The following is a 23,738-nucleotide window of genomic DNA, read 5'->3' as shown; positions in this document are numbered from 1 at the left end:
GAGAAAATTTGATATTTTAATTGAAGATGTTATTGTATAGGCCCAGTACAACAACAAGGAGGTCCGAAATCATCTACTCTTCCTTTGCCTCATCGAATCAGCATCGAAAGACCACCCAGTGTTGGCAGAGAGAGGTCGGAAAGAGACGGCTATTACAGGTTATACAAAAATAAACTATTGGCTAATTACTTTTATGATTAATAATATTAGCTAACTTGAGTTTTACAAACTATATAAAAATATATATTTATATCTATTTATTATATTTAAAACACACATATCCATTTATTCTTAAAAAATTCAAGTTTAGTTATCTTAACATTCATTGAATAAACTGTTTACTGGAATTTCGCTATGAAATAAGTCATTAAAGTGATTTAATTTATTAATCTTGAAACTAGATATCATATCTCGACTAGTCATACGCCATATATCCTGAAAATAGACGATTAAAGCTAAAGACGTATTTCGTATGAATAATATTTGGGTATATAGCCTTTAAAACCCATCATTTTTTTATTTAGTGGGTGAAATTATGATATTAAATAAACGAATAATATGACAACTTACTACTCACACACATGCACGGGTCACTTAGCGCTAGTTAAACCGCAAAATAATATTAACGCTAAGGTAAAATGATTTATTTGTTTGAACACTGCGCCGCGCCGCCCGTTACGACTTTTACAACATTATAGCAGAAATCAACAAATTAAATAAAAAGGTACAATTAATACGCAGGGAAAGAAAATATGACAGAAATAGAAAAGTTGAATATGAACAAAGAAAGTAATTATGACTGATAACGCCACGCCAGACACGTTGATGTAAACATTAAAAAAATGTTATGAATAAATGTTAACAAAAAAAGAGATTATAAAGGAGACAAAATATGGACATCGATTTGATTATATATTTTTGGTTAAGATATTTTTTAAATTTTAATGTCGAACAAAGTAATTCCAAAATTTCTATGGTTGTCAATAATATAAACATTTTTGTTGTTACATTAATCAAAATATAGTTATATGTTTACATTTGAACCTCTGTTTTATTTGTTTAGAAATATTTTTTATTTTAATATTTTCTTTTAAAAAAAAAATGTATAAATATACGCGCTCTTATAATTTATCCAAATAAATCAATTTTGGTGGCCATTTTCAACGAGTAGTAAATAACTCACTATTTAAAAGTGGAAATCAAGTTGGGGTAGAGTGGGGCTCGAACCTCGGACCTCTGATTCGTGAGACCACAACTCGACTCAAATTATTTACACAATTATCTTTAAATTTAAGTCTCGCTAAATTGTAAGCATAACACTCGTCATCAGGTTTTTATATTATATATGGCTTCGATTGTTTCATACTTAACCTGAATTAATAATTATTTAATTTTAAAAACATTACCCACTATACCATATTTTATTTAATTCAAATAAATTCTATACCTCAGAGGCAGACGGATGCAAATACAGAATTTGATGAAATGAGGTTTCGATTTTCGTATCCAATTTATGATCTTGTCCATTGATTTTAAAAATATGTTAGTCTTATAATGAACGAACCAATGTATTAAGATTCTAAAAATTTTAATTAATGTTCTGAATAAATAGAAATCACTTAGAGAAAGTAGGTTCTTTAGGCTATAGTTGAACATTTTGCGTTTGGATTTGCATCCGTCTGCCTCTGAGTAACAGAATTAAAACTATCATTCATACAAAAAACTTTTTTCCATTAACCATTATTTGAGTATACGTCTCACTTCTGTATTCAACCCAATATTCATAATATTGTTTGGTATCATGTTACATGTTGTAGATATATTGTATTAATTGCAGTGTCATTTTTGCCACATTTATTACAATGTCTAAGAACAGCTAGCTCTTTCACACTTGTAAACCTGGGCTGGAAAAAAGATCGCTCTGTTAGCTTGTATTAGTACGTAAATACGCGTTAAAAATGCGTTTTCTACGCGCGCTTTTGGGTTCAAAATACAACCCCTGGAGTGATTTTCCAAACGCTCTCGCAGCCGTAGAAAAAGCTTTTATCTCACCATTTTACATTCAAAATACGTGAGTTAAAAGTGTTATCTACGGACGCAAGAGCGGTTCAGAATAGCACCGCTGGTCTCGTCATTGTGTATTAATTTGTGTTTATATTCAGAGTGCGACAAATAAAGTTGTACCAAAGTAGATATTTTTTTTGCATATAAATGAAATTGAGTTTTTGTCTCTAGCGGTATACATATTTATGTAGTTACAATTTGATCATTGAATTTCGCAAATTTTGAATAAAATTAATATTAGTTTTGCTTGGTAACCTCCAAGAAGTTAAAGCATATCGTTAAATTAATTCTGAGAGAGATAAATAAATAATTCGTAAAGTATTAACAGGGATATAACATTTAATTATGTACATTATTTTCTTTATTTCTCTAAATCGCTTACCAAATTTTCTTATGTGCACATCCTATTTAAAGTTACAATCTATTGTTGAACCTAAATACACATATTGCTCAATATTTTCACATATGCAAATTCAATTCAATTTGAAAAACAGCACATACCTCAGAATTCTTAGGCGAACATTTTGGAAATAAAGTACTATATGGCCCATTTCACAATACGTATCGTATCGGTAAAATCACAGTGGGTGGATACTTATGTATTATTGATTGATTTGGTGTTTATTTTGTAGAAATCCATATTTTAACTTACAATACTAGAAATCAAACACTGATTTGAGTCTACTGAACACTTTATTTTATTTTTACAAATATAAAAATATAAATATAAAAACTTCGTGACTATTGTTTCGCCTTGTTAGGGCATTTTCCAACTAATGTGAAGATTATATGGATTGAATGTTCTTATATAGTTATATAATTCAAGATACTGAAGTAGAAAATAAAAATAATCTTATGAACTATAGCATGTATATTAATCATAATTGAGGGAAAAACCAATGGTTAAGGGCGAGGCTAAGTGTTTAATAGGTAATGGGGAATTTAAGTATTTATATTTGAATTTCGGGAAAAATATAACAAAGTAAGTATTTACTGACATACAAGTATGTATTGTGAGATGATTAATGAAGCTTTATAGTTTTGTAAAGTTAGATAATGGCTGTCAAAAAAATATCAAAAATATTATAATAGGTTGCTGTTCATTTAAAACATGATTGAAATATTACGAAGAAATTTATATAAACATAAATGTATCATCATACAATATTTCTATTTTTAAGAATTTCTTATCAAAATATATAAATGCAACTGTAACATGATTCATATTTTAATTACGCGTCATATAAGCGTGTACAAAAAGGAACAAAGTGAAGAATAAACAAATAACAAAATAAGAATAAACGAATAAACAATTGTCACAAAGTTTTTATTTTTATATTTTTATAATTGTAAAAATAAAATGAAGTTTCTCAAATCAGTGTTTGATTTTTATAATTATAAGTATAAATTTATTCATTATTTTATTTTTTCGTTTCATTTCTTTAGTTTCTGCTCGCGGGTGAAATTTTACTAAAGTAAATCAAATGGTGATTAGTCGGCCTTATGGTGTACTGGTTCATGCGTTTACTTGCCAATTAATTAATACATATATCTAAAAAATGGATTTTTATACGATAAAAGACAATCCATTCTTTGTTATTTTATCGGGTTGGGTGGACATTTACTGTAAAAGCGGCCTATGGATTTACACAACGTTCTAAGAAAGTACAAAACCATACTATCATAAAATATTTGTACAACGTACATCTCATGCACATACTTTTATCTATCCGTCATTCAATAAATTTCATTTTAGTTTTTTAATTTTTGAAAAATATGAAATGAACCTAATATTCATATTTTAATTAAATAAGTACATAATATCTATGTGATGTACTTTATTAAACAATGTAGTAATTAACCGTGAATAATTTTTCGCTAAATATTGTGAAATATTTTTTTCAGCGATCGAAACGAATTGATGAGAGATAGAGAAAGAGAACGAGAAAAGGAAAGAGAGAGGGAGAGGGGATATTTAAGCGATCACAATACCAGGTAAATATTCAAATATTTTAATAAAACAAAATATGCAATATATATTGAAATTACGTTTTACACGGTTTCGAAATAACACTCTCTAAAAGTTTTAATAATATAAAAAATTAAACAGTAATTTTAATATACCAAATGGTAATATAATTATTATATTATTAATTTGTCATTGAAACCTTGCATCGCTATTTTCCTTGGCGTATAATATGCGCTACTGAATAACCATTTTGAAAGTATTTTGATGTCAAGTTATATTTATGAGAAAAAATATGGTACAATTTACAAGAAAGGTTTTTTTTTAATCCCTATAAATTACAACGAAACCTACCCAGCAATCTATATTTTTAATATGCTTTTTTTACAAGCTACTGTGTGTAACGCATCCCACGTTTTAAAAGAGGTTCCATGAAATGAAAGATACCTGTACATAATGTTTACTTAATGACTATTAAATTTATATTACAAACCCATATAGGCTTTCCGCCATTAAAACATAAATATACAGTGTTCCGCCGGCAGGTTCTACACTTTAAACCACTCTGTCTATGGTTGTAGTAGTAGCTGCGAAGAGAGAATGGTATTATCGGACGCGAGAGTATTACCTCTGGGGCGCTTTACAAAGTGGTTACATAAGTAATTCTACAAATTAATAATAAAAATAATTTTTAATTTGTAATGCAAGTAAAACAATTTACTTTGTTATCGCATGCTTCGCATTTATTCAAATGATTTAGAGAACGAGTGGATTTTTAGATATTTTGAAACATCACTTAACTCTCATAGCTTCGCACTTCTACACGGAGACCATCCCATGCCATAGGGTCTGCGAACGCAAATCCGCGTTCACTGAATTTATTGCGCTGGTGGCGTAGAGGTAAAATAACTTTTCCTCTCACCGTAGATGTAGCTGATCTAAGCGTAAGAATTATGTCAGCTAGTTCATCTGGAATGCATAATTCTCTTAGATATTACGGCTCTAGACACTCCAAACGCATTTGTTAATTTGAAACGGGTTGTGGTTCCGTGGCTAGTATCTCGGAATCACGGATCAGAGGTTTGTAGATCAAACCCCACGTTACCATAACTTGATTCTTATTTTCTAATAGTGGGTTGTTTACAAATCGTTGGAAATGGCCCTAAAAATTTGAGCAAATCTTAAGAACGCAAATGTTTTTTTTTACTTTGTAAAAAAAATTGACGGCGATATCAACCGCCAAATTTTTGCGAATGCATTTAATTTGTCTTAGCAAGTAGAACATAAACTTATCGTTCTACTAAGGTCAGAGTTAAGAAATACTCCCCGTAGTTTCACTGTGGATAAAGCGGTACTCCTTACGTCGGGTAGAGACGTATCCTGAATCAACTTCTGTCGTCAGGCTGAAGCCATCCGTTCCGTTTTAAATGGGTTTAATGTTGGTCTTTTTCAGCCATCCAGTTTCCTAATTTCTCTATGCATTTTATTTCTTAACATATTACAACAGATATAAAGAATATTGTAGAGAAGGAAATCTAGAAGTATAGGCATCTACGGTGCTTATGACCCGTCATTGGCTGGTTTAACATTCAGCATTCTGCCCATATTAAAAAAAAATAAAATTATTTGATTCCTTCAATTCTTTCATCTTTTGATGTTTGTGAAGTTAAGGAGCTAAAACCTTCATTTATGCCGGTGAGATTAATTTTAGGCATTTTATTGTGCATTTTATTTCATCATGTTTATGTATTTAGGGCACCTTTCAAAATAATGTAAGATGTCTCCCTCGACACGGGATACTCTCATGAGGGAACGTTTTTTTAATTTGAAAAATAAACAAGAAATTTGCAAAATAATCATTAAATTATTTACATCAAAATAAATATAATATCGAATCGCACACGAATGCGAAACGAAAGAGAAAACAATTCATTATATTCCGAATATGCATGTAAGAAAATAATTCACATATTATTTCATCTTTCTGCATAATCCACTTTAAAAAAAAAACATGATATGTCTACACAAAGTATAATATTCCCTTTTACTACGTAGGTATGCCAACAATATTATATTCCCGAGAAGTTTTTGGCAAAGGAAAAGATACGCCTGTTAAAACTAAAATTCAAGATTTAACATTAAACATAATTTTTGGAGATTCAGAGAGAAACATTACTTAGATTAACAACAAAGTGCATAAACACTCATGTACAACAAACATATTTTAATTAAAATTGTTTAAAACATTTGGGAACTTACTAGTTTAAAATAAACTTAAACGATTACTATTTTTTTTATTAAAGTAATACAATGTATGTTAAAAAATCTTACAAATAAAATATATGTACATTCAGAAAACCTGTTTTTACAATTTGAAATTATATTAAACTAGCGGACCCGACAGACGTTGTCCTGCCTTAGCGTTTGCAAAAGAGTTTTCATTGATAAGTAGGTACCTAGGTACTTGTTTGTGATTAAATTCCAAAACTATTTTTTGTCTATATTCAAATATTGAATTTAAATAGATACCTACATAGGTACTTGTTTATGGTTGAATCCCAAAACATAAAATAAATATTTTTTCAAATATGGTATTATGTTTGCAAACGTCAAACTCCGGTCGTCTCACCAACAAAGGGGTGTACTTATGTAGGAATACGATTTAAAAAAATGTATTAAATTTAATATAAGTTTAGTCTTACCAAAAATCCAATAGAAATAAAAAAATGGGTTGAAATTATAAGGAATTTAAGGAAAGAATCTAATTGAGATCCACAAAAAACAAATGTTGTTTGTAAACATTCAAAAACAAACTTTTTCTATACACACAAAAAAAAATATTTTCATTTTTTAGTAAATGCATTCTCCTCGAATGCAACCTTAGTAAATCGATGAATAAAACATTTATACTCCTTACTTCTTTTTTACTAATTAGATTGAAGATTTTAATATTTACAAACACGCACAGTGCAAAGATCTATATTTCCCTGAAAACCGCACGTTAATCGGTTAAACCGCTTAGAAGAAGTTCAGGGACATCACACGTACAGAGGAACTATATGTATAAAGGTGTAATATTTCTGATAATTTAAAGTTTGAGAATGACCACAATGAATTACATCAGAAGCTCAATCACAAATAACTATTGACGTGCTAGTAAGCGACGTGCTAACAATTTCTCACCGTGGTTGTTTATCGTATTCGCGATCACAATGAACATCCGTATTAAATGTCAAAATATTTACGTTTCGCGACGCATAATCCTGCTGCGCAATTACATATTTAGATTTAACTGATCTAAATATCGAAAATATTCAAAAATTTCTATTTTTATTTAATTATTTATCATGCTATTTATTGCGTTTTGCCGGCGGTTGACAAGCCAAGTCAAGAAAAGCAGTCGCCATTGTAATTGTTATTAAATTTTTTACCACTTTTTTGTACTAGACTTACTATTTTGCAAATGCAATATATTGTATTATTTTTTATAAATGCCGATTTCTCACCGATAAACTGTATTTATTTACGAGGAAAACAAAAAACAAACCGACACAAGCGTTGACTTAGAGATTACACACGCGTTAACTTATGACTGCGATAACTTAAGCACGTTCATTATTGTTCATTGTGATCGCTCAAATGCTTAGCATATTTTTAAGCACGTCGATAGTTATTTGTGATTGAGCTACGGTTTTGACTTTGCTACTACTGAGTATGTAGCGCTGGTTACGTATTTTCAAGATTTAAATATTTTTACATCATTGCTAAATGTCATTTATTTTGTAGTTCGAAAAATATTTATACTGATTCCCATTACGGTTTTATTTAATTTCAAGAGAACATTTTGCTAGCATAATGGTTGAGCAAATAATTATTCTTAATTTTCATTGTTAACAGGGATCGAACGAGAGAACGTGACCAAGGTTACATGAGTGACCATAATTCAAGGTAGGCTGCGTGAATAACTATTTACAAGAAAATGTACAATGAATTTTTTCATCATCTTATTTTAAATATTTTTCCATTTATTAAACAATACTTATAATTGCAGTTTAAAATAAAAATCAATATAATTTGGTAAAAATTTAAATCACCTTAAATATACAGAAATTCATAATAATAACAGTTTAATTCTAGATATTTTTAGTATTTCTTTTAAATTTCACATTTGTTCACAATTCTTTACACTTTATTTCCAATTATATTTTATCTTCTAATCGATGGCATTCTTATAATAATCATTTCCACATAATTTAGTAAGGGATCGTTTTTTTTTTTTTAATATTAGAAAGAAATTTTACAGGCAAACTTTTAATATTTGGGAAAAATTAACAATTGATAAATTTACAAACGCACTGAGGGAAGTACAAACAAATAAGTATTTTGTTAAATAATGTTATTACTTGATGGTCAGAATTTTTTTTTCTGAAATAAAAAGATACTGGTTTATTATAAAGAATACGTCTTTTTACTATGAAGGTCTGAATCTGAGAATCTCGAAATTATTTTCCTTCAGCTTAGTCGATTGCTACGTTACAGCGTTACTCCGCCCACTCCCACGTCACATAGCTAGCCTAGTAGCGATATCTAGCATCAACGAGTGTCACTACTTCACTACAAATATCCCTTTTTCTACAATCACTTTAAGTTTTCTATACATCGAATATTTTTTGGTGTAATCACATGGAACCAACCCAGGATGATGGATTCAATCAGCTTGGATGCTTGCTTGGAATTTTTGAGATACCATCACTATCAGGCCAAGGCACGTCAGTTTTGTAGTGGTAGTCCAAACTACATTATACAACTTCTAGCTGTACGGTATGGCACTCTGTTTTGCTGAAATATGCACTACTGTGGGTCTCCATTGAATTAATTATCGATGTTAGGCAACAGTTTCGCCTCTTACACTGCTTCTTGGAACTTTTTTACATTGATGTTGCCTTCAATGACCGCTAGCGGCCCTTCAAATCGTCTTCAAATCGGCTGCGAACAAATTTCACCCCATCAAAGCCAAATATGCTAATTTTGATCTCGTTGCTCTTAAATCTGCCATAAACTTGTACACCGGGTGTTTTGATTATATTTTGTAGATCTCCGATAGCCCTGCATGGTCCTATCTTTCAGGTTTTGCAGCTGATTTCATCGATCCAGTGTTCGTAGCCCGTACGCAGAATTTCCTTAAGCTGACTTTATTGCTCTTCCGCTCAAAATCTTCTCATATTCCTCATAAGCCTACCCTTCTTCACAATAAGCTATGGTTTTTCTTCTCTTACCGGTGATTAACCAACATGTTTTGAGGTATTCAGAGCCATTTTGGTTGTTATACAATTTTATTAACTTTCATAACTAGTCCTTACTTTTTAAAACACAATACCTGACTAAAGCGATGATAAAACTGTTTGTAAAGATTCCTAATGTTTTATAGATTGATAATTTTAACGTAACCACACGTCTTGTATTTGACTGATTTTAATTACGAGATTTTTCGTGATGGTAGGAACAAAAATGTCAACCCGAAAATTGGTTAGTTTGTTTAATATGTAATTTGTTATTTTTTAAACATGGATTTTAAAATTTTTGCAAAACCAATTATGCAAAAAAAATAAACATATTTATGTATAAATTTGGCATGGGAGTATATATAGTACATTTTCTACACAAATATCAAATAACGCAATTTTTTTTTAAAAGTGTCCAGAATTAATTATTTTACTTTGTATACCTATTATGATATATGTAGTTATTGTATTTTAAATAATTCTTACTTTATTGAATGAAAATGTTGGGAACTTTAATTAATTAAGCCCTGGTATTTAATTCAAATCACAAGTATTTAAAAAAAAATCATATACACAATTACAATAATGTATTATATTTCGAAAGAAAACGTGTCTCTTTGTACTCATTGATTGAACTATTTTAACATCAAATGCTCAGGTACACGCAGGCAAAAGTGTTTGTTTTTAAGTAATTCTAGAAACCATAAAAAACTTTTTGAACACTAGGAGGTGCCGAACTAGATTCTTTAGAAATGAAATCAATGTGGCTTTTCATGAATATTCAATGTATGGAACTTTTGTTAAATTTCATTTCCTTCGCTTTCTAATTCTGTTTTCCTTAAAATACCATTAACATGAATGGACAATATTATGTCATGAAAAACAATTTTATAGGATTGTATGGTAACGCAGCCCAAGTTGAGGGGATCACAGTAATCAGACAAGTATACATATAGAATATAGAGTGCTTCATTTCTATCCATATTTTTTTTTCTTTAATACTGTTTATTAATATTTTCTTTCATTTTCACCAATTGATTCCTATCATCCGCCATTATATATTACGATTTCTGATTTATAATTTTCCAAACTAAAACTCGTGACTACGTACAGATATTTTTAAGAGTCAACTATTCATTAATTTGTTATTATTTGGAACCTGCTGATTGGAGTTTTTTTCGTGATCATAATCTAAACTATATTCTCTCAGTTTTTGATTAAATTTGATATTTAAAAAAATTAACTCATTAAAAAATAAATAAAAGAATTAAAAAATATTAATAAACACATAAAGATTCCATATATTGGTAGGATCGAATAATGTTGCTTGAATCAAAACAAAGTTGTAGAAAAATTATCAACTTCAGCCCATTTTAGAAAATCTCTCGTTTTTCATAAAATTCTCTTATCACATTTTTTTTTTTTTTTTGCACCACAACAGGCCAGGAGGCCTAATTACAGTGGTGAATTACATCACAGAGCACCCAGGCTTGAGAAAAATCACATTTTAATTTTTGTGTTCTCACCGGGAATCGAACCCGGAACCTTCCGTGCGTGAGTCAAGCGTCTTGACCACTACACCATGCAAACAATCATGATAATGGACTCTTAATGATATAACAATAATGTCAAGACAGTGAAAACTACGCTTAAGTACTTTTATCATTAATATATTTTTGGAAAATTGAAATTTTAGTATTTATTTATTTATTTAAATCTTAAAGTTGGGCACACATTATCATTCATATTGTTATCTGTGTTCTAATAATAACATTGCAAATATATTTAATTTATAAATTGTTTATCACATATGTCTTGACCATTATTTTAAATTTTGATATGTTTTGAAATTTTGAAATCTTCTGATCCTTCCCAAAATTGATATTTTTTTTGCAATCTTATTTATTACCATCTTAGCGTTTTGGTGAAATGTAAGTTTTGAATCCAACATTACACCTAAATATTTAATTTCAGTGACTTCATTAAGTTTTTCATTTTCTATTACAATTGATGGTGTAATTTCTATTCTTTTGCTTCCTATATTCATATATTTAGTTTTGTTAACATTTAATTTTAATTTATTAATTTTAAGCCACAGTGATACATTATTAAGATCATGATTTAGTCTGTCCATAATTGTTTTATAATTTTCTCCCGATATATATATTAAGGCATCGTCTGCAAAGAGTCTTACTTTTGAATATTCTAATGTTTCGACAATATCATTTATGTATATAATAAACAAAACCGGTCCGAGAACCGATCCTTATGGTACTCCCAATAAAATTTTGAGAGGCTCGGAAATTTCATCATTCACCTTCGTTATTTGGTATCTATCGCCAAGGTACTCTTCAAACCATTTTATAGTTTTTCCTATGGAAAAATAAAATTAAAAAAAAACAACTTCACAATAAATTCAACTACAAATTTCTTGGATTTTAACTTGAAATAAAGTTAAGTAACATTTACATTTAAGGCGTATTCCGTATTACCGTTTACAAAAAAAAACATTGAAAAATTTAGAGATTTTTCCAAGTTATGGAGAGATATATGAAAAATATATCCGCTGATTGAAGATATTATTCAAATGTCGTCTTATTTGACGGTAGCTACTAACTACTGGATTGGAGAGAGGGAGAAAGAAGTATTAACAACAATACTAGAGTATTATATTTTTTAATTTCTATCTTTGGCATTACCAACATTAAAATAAATTAATTACTCGTGGTAGACTGTTGACTGGACTTGTGTGACTAAATTCATTGCCAACATACTTATATGCCGTTTTGGACAATGCGAATTTTGAGAATGAAATTCTTGATTATTAGAACCTTTATATATACTTCATGAGTTTTAGCAAAATCCTTTACATGTAGAGTATATTAAATCCGATATTCCTCCCTAGCGAAAATACACTATGGCTTTTGAAGTGCTAGATCTTGATCAACATGCATAAATTGAGTAATGGACTAAGCATTTGACGAATTTGGCATCGAACATATCTGTAGGCACCTTAACGTTACAGCTTCGTCAACAATTCTCGCTGCGCCTCGTGTATCGGAGAGTCCGCTCGCGCCCAGTGGTTCCGGCACTCTGACGGCTGGCGATCTGGGTCCTCCACTCTGGGTTCGGGGCTCAGCTCGACCCAGGGCAGGGGAGCTCTGCCCCCCGCACCCCCGCGCCGCTCCCCCTGGGATTCCCTCCCCAGCTTGCGCCACGAGGGTAGCCTGAACGACTCCGGCTACAAGAGCAACAGGGCCGATTCTCTGGAGCAGAGGTACCAATTGATTTTTATTATTTATCAATTGTATCGGGTCTTAATATGCTGTTCAAATAAATTTCTGGTTTTTCGATTTATTACATTTTAAATTTGATAAATATTTATTTATTTGCCGTATGATATTTTACTCGTTTTTGTTTGTAATTTTATATTGAGTGCTTTAATTAACAGTAACATGTCGACCAGTTTAAGGTTTATAATCTCATCATCAGGACTTATACTAACTTAGAATTTTGATAATATCATATTTATTTATTTTCATTTTTTAATAAGTCGTAAATGTCTGTACCAGCAATGACAATCGAGTTGTCGTATAATGGAAGTCGAACCTTGGGTCGTTGATTCGAAATTCTTTACACTAACGCGGAAACAAAAGCCTATTATTTTCCATAAGAAAAATCATAAATATACTGAAAACGACTTTAACGAATAATATGAGTTAATAATACATATTTAAGGATATACAAGCAAAAATATGAAATTATTTACACGATCAACCCATGTCAATGTCTAATCTTCTTATGTTCCGCACATCAGAAGAGATAAGGGGATCTTAAAAATTCAAGAATTTCTGTCTATAAAAACTCTCAAGAAGTGTGGAAAATTCACATGTCTTTAACATCTTTTTGACACCGTCAGTGTTTTGTATTAAGGGCGAATAAGCTATTTTTAAAGGTGATTATCCATAAAAAATACTTAACTACTCATTATAATACATATATATTTTAGATATTCAAAGGCAAGCTATATGCTTAGACTATCATGTAAAAACAAACGTATTTTTACATTAGGTAGGAAAAAAAGGAAACCGGAATGTTTAAAATGCTTCTCCTGTAAAATTGACATTAAGTTTATTCGCACTTTCTACGAAACACCAACGACATATGCATTGTTTTGAACGTTTTTGTGTAAACGGGTTAACTGTGCATTATTTCGATTGACGATCAAGGGTAGATTCTAGTCCAGGCCAATAGATCATAATTTAATTTCAATGCGTATTTTGGCATTACTTTTCATTTACTTTTTTAAAATAATGTATTTTGTTTCATATACCAGATAAGTTGTTTATGTAAAACTGTTTACCTACCTAGGTTTATGCATAATATATGACTTTTATATATTTATATTTACATTTAGCGATATTTTCTCTGCTTGTTTTAGAGGAATGTTTGACCGTCAGGACAGTCTTCGGTCAGACTTCTTAAGTGATCGGGAGTCTCAACGGTACGGGATGGTCCAGCAGGCGTCTATCGAGAGTACGGATTCTCGTCTCTGCTATCTTACGTCTAGTGAGGTTAGTCTAATTATATTATTTATTTCAATCTTTGTCAAATATAAACAATATAAAACCTATTATATTTTTATGAGACAAACTAACATAAATTACCGTTAAACTGGGAACCAGGACCTCGTAAGGTTTTTTTTTATTGAAGGATCTTCTGACCTAAATACTTATTAGGAAAGCAAGAAACTTTATGTTCCGATTTTTCATCAAACGTCGAAAATCATAAAATTTATTAAAAAATAACAAAATTTGTTAACTGCTGTGTGGCTATGATGTCAAATAAGTCTACATAGAATAGGAGAAACTCTCTTTTTTTTTCATGATGAAGTTGTATTTTGCTATGATAAATTATAGAAAATAAATTATTAAAAAGTATAATATATTAAACATTATATACCTATGTGTTAATTTTAGTTTTGAGGTGCCTGAATTAAAAAATATCTTATTTTTTGTTTGATGTGACACGATATCACAGCACCGTTTGCGGAGGGATTTTTTCAGCATTGGTAGTGTTTAAGAGTTAAGTAAAAACAATCAACGCAAAAACGAAAAAGTCTCAATGTATATGTAAAAATATGTGATATAAGGAATTAAGTATAGTGAAAAACTACCTACTTCTTGACGACACATTGTATTTAATGACAAAAATGACATTTAGCCATTTATTCATCGCAGTCGATGAGTAAAGTTATTTAATAGCTGCGTATTTTATTATCTGCATTTGTTAAGTATCAATTTGAACATTTTAAACTCGTTCAATGTCTGCACGATGAAATATTTAAAGTCAAATTTCTTACGTCGATGCTTTTTTAAAAACCATTTTAATTTTAAATTAATATGTTTAGTATAAATTTAAGTACACTTTTTTTATCAATAATAAAAGAGGAAGTAGAAATTAATATTACATCATAATAATAAAAACACATCAAATATTATTTTACTGTTTAAATACTCACCTGAGTCAAAATGAAGACGTGTAAAATATTAAATAATATAATTTTACCATTAGGGTCATATATTTTTATAAAGAAAAACATATATGTAAATGTTTATTATTATGTCTGCTATCAGTTTAAAGCATTGTCTTTTTAACTTGATATATTTTTTCAAATACATAATTATTATGTCTTTATAAAACTACGTTTTTGTCCCAAAATGTGTTTGTTCTGAACTTCTGGCAGTTCAAAGATTTTTTTGAATGATATATATAAATTTAATAAAATAAATAAAAATTACAGTCCAAATGTTTGTGGACAATAAAAAACCACTGACAGGTCATAAGCCCTGTAAATGCCTAGACTTCTATATTCCGTTTTCAAAAATGTTATCCATCCCTGTTGTAACTTGTTAAATAAAAATTAGTTCATTAGTTAGACCTAATCATGACCCTAAAAGGTTTTTTTTTTATTTATACAGAAGGTAAACTTTTAAATTTGCTGGCAAATCGTTATTTTAAGGAAAAAAAATTTCTAGACACCCGATTTAAATGGAATTTTTTTTTTTCACATTTTGAATATTATTGACAATCAGCAAAGGTAAAAGAAATTGTTTTATGTTTACAATAATAATTAGTGATTATTTATAAATAAATAAAAATACTTGACAACAAACAATAATTTCTTAGGGCGGAACATGACATTTTATGATTAACCCTATACATCCAAGCTCTCTCGCTCGTTTTTACACCAAAAAATATAATGAAAGGATTTAGTGTAGTAGAATTTACCCGTTCAATAGGGGTACATTTGGCGATGAGGGCTTTTTTGTGTAAAGAAACTTTAATTTTAGAGTTTAAGAACACTTACATAAGATATCTTTATAATAATAATTTTTCTGAATTCGCAAACCATCTGATAAAAAATTATCATAATTTCAATATAGACACTGAAGTTAAAGTTCTTCGTGTTGAAAATGAAATATTAAAATTAGACAACTTGGAAGTCTTAGAAATTAAAAAAGCAATTCATTAAAAAAAAACATAAATAACCAAATAAACAATATTTCATTTAGTCCACTCCTGTCTAGTTTTGAGCGTATCCATCTCACATTTCAATCCTTACAAGACAAACATACGTGATTTATTAGTTTCGTACACAGCTTAATACTGATAAAATAAAATAGGATTTAATTCAATAGTTAAGTATACCTTGCTAAAGAAACTTGTATGGCTTTGAAACCGGTCAGAAAGAAAAATAAAAAATAAGTGAATAATATTAAAGTAGTATTATTTATTTAATTATTAAATAGTTTATCGGGACAAATATACTTTAATACTTAATATTTTTATTCTTATAATGCATAAATATTGTAAAACCATGTGTATTTTATTAAATAAAGACTTTTAAATCAATACTTGCAAAAAAAAATTAAGTTAATTTTATGAAGTCATTTTATAAAATATCGTTTTTTGTGATTTAGTCACAAAACGCCATTTTCCCATACTTACAGTGCAATTAATTAATTGTTTATTCTTGTTATACTATAAATATTTGTGTTTTTATAATTAACTACGATATGTTAAAACAGCAAGAAAATCTTGTTATGAAAAACTCTCTCACAGACGTGAAAAATATTAATGTCCAAAGTCGTATTGTTTAACATAGAGGCATAATCATTGGCAGGTTAGTCCTGTATATTGGAATTTGGAACAATTTATGTTGACGCTGTCTAAAGTAATTATCGGGAACATGAAAGATAAATTTTGAACTCGATGTCCAAATAGAAGGAAAGGTCTGTTGATGACTGTCAATAGTGATGTTTTTTTTTTCACTAAGCAATAGCGGATACTTATTCCAAAGCCGACGATCCTACGAAATTCTTACAATACTAGTTAGTGCAGCTGAAGGGGTAATTATTCATTTATAATGTAAGTTTTATACACGAAAAGAGGTAAAAAAATAAGCAACCTTTTATAAAATAATACGATCGTCTAAAAAATCAGAAAGATGTTAGTTTCATTACAATATTTTCCAATTTGCTGCAAGTCACCCGATCCGACCGCTATTAAATCAACATTGATTGGGGGCCGTAATAACTATAGGAAACTACATCCGTAAGAAAAAAGTTCAAGTAAGATTGTGGCAAACAAGATTGCCAAAAAAAAATAAAACCTAATTTAATAATGTGAACATTTGACTTTGTTTAATATCAATCAATAAAAAAAATAATGTGTTCATTTAACTTTCTTTAAAATATTGATTTTAGTTTATTAAAACACAGTTAAATTGCGGGGGCATGTTTCGGAACACAAAAATTGCTTTATTTACAACAACAACAACAAAAAAACCATCACGCCGTTTCCCCTTTAGGGTAGGCATGGACGATAGAACGCCACAACACTCTATCATTGCATACATATCTCGCTTCCTCTACGTTCATACATCTTATCATGCACGCGCGCCGATTATTCCGACTTTTGACATGTCCATTTTCAAGTATTTGTTGGATTTGGTCATGCCAGTCTTCCTCGGTCTTCCTCTATTTCTGCATCCATCAACATTTGCATTGTAAATATTCTTAGTCCTTCATTCGCTGTCCATTCGTTCTACATGTTTAAACCAGCGTAGAGCTCCTTTCTTGAATGCATAATCATTATATATACAACTTATATTTATAACCAGGAAATTTTCACAAAATTAAGGCATTTGAGGAATGGAATCATTCGATTTGCCATTAAAACGCCTTTCTTTCAAAATACCACCATCGAAAAAAAAGAGAATCTAAAAAAACGTTATACTCGTACATATATATATATGTACATATATCTAAATATATAAAATATCACCTTCTCACCATCATTCCCTTTCCACACCTTATGGTGCATAGGGCATTGCATTGGTAAACCAATCGCAGCCTGTTTTGATCATTTTTTGTTTCACTAAGGTATGATGATTAGTCTTACGCTTCAGGTGCCAGTCCAGGGACTTTAAAATATTCTAGTGTAAAAACGCCTTTTCGAATAAATATTTCATCTCAACCATGTCGGGAATCAAACCCGAGACCTCTTCACTACACCACGAGCCCGACGTCATCATCTTTTAACATATTAATAAAAAATTCGCTTAAAATTTTTTAATAAATAAAAAGAAAATAACTTTTTTCAATAGATTTTTAATAGATTTTAAAATGGAAAAGTACAATTACAAACTATGTAGTATATTTCATTAAAACAACTATTATAAATAATTTTTATTATAGAATTTAAAAAAAAACGCATTTTCGTAATTTTAAATCCATTTATTTTATTCAAAAATGGCCAGTATTTTGCAAGTATTTTTTATGACAGTATAAAAGTATCCCTAATGTAGGTATAGAATGATGGTCAGTCCTTTTTTTATATTATTTCAAGTCATACAATTATAACTTGAAATTATTTTTTCAATAAAATATAACATTTAGGCAATAAATTTTTAAAAAATAAATATATATATAAATACTACCAATTTGTAAAAGAGCCTTTTTTATCCATTTTGAATTAAATAATTCACTCATTTTGGCTAACTCATATGAATTAATTTTCAGTTAATAATATTCCGTATCGGCTAAATAATGATGATGATATATATTCTCATATCGTTTGCTAAATAGGTACCGTAGAGAAATAATAGAAATGTGGAGTTTTTAGTTTTACATAAGAGTTATGCAGTTATAAAAATCTAAACAACCTGTTTAACTTTCTAAAAAATATTTTTTTAAATAGGTTTTGTCTAACACTTTGCCGCCAAAGTTGATTTGGAATCTAATAATACCCAAATAATTTATCCGTGGTTTCGCCATCTACAGATCCACAAGTATAAGTTGGCGCGATGGGAGGGCGCTGAAGTATATTTAAGGGTTGCCAGACTAAAATGTTTCCAGAATTCATGTTGTTAATCAATATTTGAAAACAGGTGTTATTTTTCTTTTTTTAATAGATTAAAAAAAAATTCGGAACAATAGATAATATTGATACTATAATTTTTGTCATTTAACTTGCCAGACTTAAAAATTGACCTGATATATGAAGTTTTCCAAGAATCAGGAAATGTGCCACAAATATTATATAATATACAAATAGGTGTGGACAGTTTAAATTTGCATTTATTTAACAACAATTCAGGAATACCATCAGAACCAATACATTTTTTCCTGATTAATTTGTTTAAACAATCAAATACTTCACCAATAGATATTCTTCATTTACTTAGACCTACAGTATCGATATAATTAAGGGAAGAGTTATTTGGAGCATAGGAAATATTGTTAACAGAGTGTACTGAAGAGAAAAAATCAGCAAAAAGATCTGCAATATCTTAGCTACCAGTAATGTGAGTAGCATTAGATAGCGTACTTAAATGAATATCACTTTCAGAACGTTTTTTTGGGCAAGTTTGAATTCCGTATTTTCAATACATGTCTTATAATTTTTGCCACATTCGGTTTTGCACAAGAAAATTGACGATAGTGTAATAAATAAACTTTCTCTTTATAAGGCTTTTGAATTCTTTTTTTGTTGAAAATCAATTGTTTCCGTTTCACACTGAACCAATGGGGGAATCAAGGTTTAAAAAACTTCCCTTTTGGTATAAACAGATCAATGACTAGAGACAATACAAAATATTATAAAATTGATTTACAGCTTCATTTATATTCATGTTAATAAAAAAAGAGGTCCAGTCAATCTAAGAGAGAAATTATTTATTAGAAATTAATTCCTGGATAGTCTCCTTTATCAAATTCCTAGTGATAAGAGGTAATGGGTGGTTAGTGATCAATATTGAATGAACTTGCCATAATTTGTATCGATAGTGGTAGGTGATAGCAGTCAATTGGTAATAAATAGTAACTAGATGTTTGTTCAAGGGTATTCAGTCTTCTGTTAAAGATAAGGTCTAGACAGTTGGTGACTTCATTTAACTGGAACATGTTCATGTATGCGAAAAAAAATGTAATTATGGCAGCTTGCGAGGATAGAAAGCCTAAATTCTGAACACCTCGATTATCATTTAACCATTGCGATTTTGGTCAGTTGTAATATTCACAGACTAAAAACAGAACTTTCTCTTCAGAGATGTTTACAAGTAAATCAGCATGTGCCTTATAAATATAATTTAAAGAAGAGAGATTGTATTGACAACTAATTATATGTTTCTTGCCATCGAAGATGATGGTCAATCGTGGTAATTACCATATTTTGTATTTGTTTTAAAAATCAAGGAAGCATCCAACAAAATCTGCTTTACTGCCAGCATTTACAATTATCCACCGCGTACCCAATGAAACATTTTTTTAAATTCCAGGTATTTCATTGAATTGTCAACACTTATTTATCAAATATGATGATATGATATCCTCAAGGTATGACTGGTCGTTTATCATTACTTAATCGGTTCATTTTTGATTCGAATAAAAATCGTTCCTTCCATTATTGGATATAATTCTGTTCTATCATAATTCCTCTTTTAGAGTGACATTTTTAAAATTTGAAGTTCATTTCCAGAAGAATCATTCTTAAAAGTTTAACGGCTTCCTTCTAGTGAAATTTATTAGATCAATAAGAAGTTTAGGAATGGTAGGTACTTCCATTTTTACTACATAAACTCTTGAATTTTTCGTCTGATGGCACAGTAATCATAGTTGTCAATTTTGATAGTTTTTTTCTTCTTCTCTTCTTTCCAGGAGTTGTTATTTTTGTTGAAGAAGTCTCGAGGGCAACTCTCTAAAGAAACCGTTTAGAAACACCTAAAAAAAAAAAGTTCTATGGAAAAATATGGATTCATAAATTCAGTTTTTCTTTGCTGTAACATGCATAGCTATTGCTTTTCTCTAGTTTTTTTAAATATATTTAAAGAACTTACACGTTATAAAAAATACTGGGGGACAGTTGAACCACCGGTACAATTAAACGGTTCAATGGTCCCCAGGCAAGTTGTTTCAAATGTACCCATGTAGCGTTTATAAACTCTGAGGTAAAAATATTTTATATCAGAAATTGCGATATGCAAATGCAATAGGAATACTTAGCAATATAGCAATATAGCATAGTAGCTAGTCAAAATACGACAGTAATTATAGGGAAACTAGAAGATAATAAATATTCACTTTTGGGTGTAGAATTTGACTAGTCCTTTTTGACACTACTGTGTTGATTGCTGGCAAGAGAGAAAACGATGACATATTCGAACATACCAGACGGAGTGAGTAGTGCCACCTCATACGCGTAGGAACCGTGGTTTTCGAAATATTTTAGGTGTTTCAACCATGACGTATTTCAAACGTACCCAGTGTACCCTATACCGTTTTGTTTTACTTTGGGTGCTTATTTTTAAATTAAAAAAAAAAACAAACAAAACTTTTGTTAATACCTTATATTTAATTTTGCAAATATTTGACTAAGGTATTAAATTTATTTAGTTAGTCATCTTCTGTGTAATGTTTGCGCGCTCTATACAAATGCTCATCTACGAATAGTAATTTTTTTCTGTGTTTTATTGTTTTCGTTATGTTGTTGAAATATATGACAAATTATATTAGTAACAAAACTGACTCTTAAAAAATCCCCAATTTATTTTTTATCTGTTAAAGTATGACTAATAATATTCTAATTTTGCATAAATATAACAAATATTATCAACTCGTTTACCTTGAATCAACGTTCGGATAAATTAATTGCTCACATTATATCTTTGAATATAAAGTTTACTCCTCCTTCAAAAAAAGAATGGTGCTCCTACTGGTATGGTAAGGGATGTATCAAAAAGTATAAAAAATACGTATAAACCCGTTCTACCCCTACCCGACTCTGAGCTTGTGAAAGGGACGAGTAGACACCGAGGGTGGGTATATTATCACGTTAGTAGGAAAGGGACAAATATTGTTTGCAGATGTGCTCTACCGAAATATTTGAAAGACTCGGTTTATCGATCTCCAAAGTCACGTGGTGTCGCGAAATTGCAGTCCATAGAGGTCTTGACTGTGTGTTCATGGGTACTGAAACTTTGATGTTAATAATCCAATTTTATTCTCAGTATATCTTTTCCGAATAAAAGAGTATTTCATTTACATAAAATAAATGTCTAAAACATGATCTTTTAATAAATTGTAAATGAAAATACCACAGTATTTATCCAGTTGAAGTGGCAAACTTTGGTTCATTAAAACATTTTTAATGGGATTCCATAATAATATGATAACATTCAATCTCGTTTCTTGCTGTCAAAGCTTATACAAAAAAAGTACGTAATCGTAATTACTAGAAAAGAGTGTAAAGTTAAAATTGAATTTAAAATATTTTTTACATTGTTTTATATATTCCAGAAAGTTTTTTAATCTAACGTCAGTTCAATGTCACATTCAAGGATAAAAGCTTAACGGGTCGCTCCCACACACATATATTCGCACACACACAGTGACCGATTTCAATACAGTTCCCTCTCCCTGGCGAACACACAACTTTAGCCTGTGTACACATAGTCCAGGGCGACAGTATACAGGTTGGATGTATACACAAATATAACCTTAGACGCTACGAGCACAGACGAAGCGTCCATCTGCGCTTACTACATTCATACTAGAATCGTTTCCGCCGAACGGAATCTGCGCCTGGCGCGTAGAGCGTCTACATTGTTACATTTTAGGGTTATGTTTTCACATCGCCACACAGAATATTTCTTCCGTACACGAATAACGCAGAAAAAAGGCAACGGTAAACCACCTGCTTATTTAACCAATAATTTGTGGTGTTATGTGTGTGCGTGTTCAAGCAATTACTACATAATAATCAGCACGTTACTAGTTTCAAAGTGTTTTTGTATAACATTCTTCTCAATTTTAAGAAATGTCAAATTACTGTGTCTTATTATCATTAAAGCACAAATTTAGTGAAAATAATCTTTTTAAATATTGTGAAAACATATCCTGACAGTGAACTGTTTCGTATATTTTCCTTTGTTGTGGATACAAATCAATTGTTTCACTTTGAAGACAATAATAATAAGCGTATTGGAGCAATAAAAAATATGTAAAGAGATAAACGTTCTCCCGCCTAAAAGTAATACGATCCAAAATTATATATTTATATCAAATTAAACGTAGAGAACCAATTATATTTATAATATTTAATAATATAGCATTAAACATAAATATAACATAAGTAAGACTTAATTGTGCAACGATAATAAACTGTAGTTCCTAAGAGATAATGTCAACAAATTAGATATGTTCTAGATATCATAACAACTAAGTGCGTCATATGGACCTATGTTTAGTGAAATTTGTTAATAATAATTATTGAAAGTTTAGGGAACAATAAAATGCAAACTATGTGTTTAGTACTTTATGGGGGTGACCGGGTCTAAACATGGACTAACATTAAAGGTAAGAAAATTATCATTTCTAATTTACGATTATGATCGAAATCTTTAAATATCGTATTGGTGTAAAAATTATGAAAATTAATAGGGATTTTTTAAAAATCTAATAGGTAACGTATTATAAAAATTAGAACAAAAGAATAATAAAAGTTTATTTTTAATTACAATATCTTTATCAACTACATTTTTTATAGTAATTTCTTGATCATAAGTGGTCTGTGCCTAACTAGGTACAACCTGTTTTAAGGCAGATATTTTTTTGCGTGGAGCTAAACGAACAAAACATGACTACCTACTTGGGGAACAAGTGTACAATATGAAACATTTTTTTTTCATTTTTTAATATTTTTTTGATGAAATATATTTAAAAAAATCTAATGACTTCTCTCTAGACAAGTCCAGAAACCATTTTTTTGTAAACGTATTAATTTGGGACCATTATCAATTACAAAATGCAGGCGACTCCTGCCAGATATTGCATATATTTATATTAAATTAGGCGTGCTGTCCA

The 23,738-nt window shown here is 29.8% G+C and overlaps 1 protein-coding gene across 1 annotated transcript in view; it reads left to right on the top strand.

Moving 5' to 3' along the window:
- LOC148279172 (protein still life, isoform SIF type 1-like) overlaps positions 1 to 4,014 on the top strand; it is a 55,166-nt gene extending 51,152 nt beyond the window's left edge. The window contains exons 15-16 of the mRNA XM_088230334.1: positions 41 to 158; positions 3,970 to 4,014. The gene's annotated coding sequence lies outside the window, so the exon portion shown is untranslated. The remainder of the gene's footprint in view (positions 1 to 40; positions 159 to 3,969) is intronic.
- The last annotated feature ends 19,724 nt before the right edge of the window (positions 4,015 to 23,738 follow it).

This window comes from Micrasema longulum, unplaced genomic scaffold (assembly GCF_059751315.1).
Source record: "Micrasema longulum isolate JH-2025_06_02 unplaced genomic scaffold, ASM5975131v1 h1tg000747l, whole genome shotgun sequence".
NCBI lineage: Eukaryota > Metazoa > Arthropoda > Insecta > Trichoptera > Brachycentridae > Micrasema > Micrasema longulum.
The sequence above is the reverse complement of the archived record's forward strand: the minus strand, read 5'-3'. Positions and strand labels throughout refer to the sequence as shown.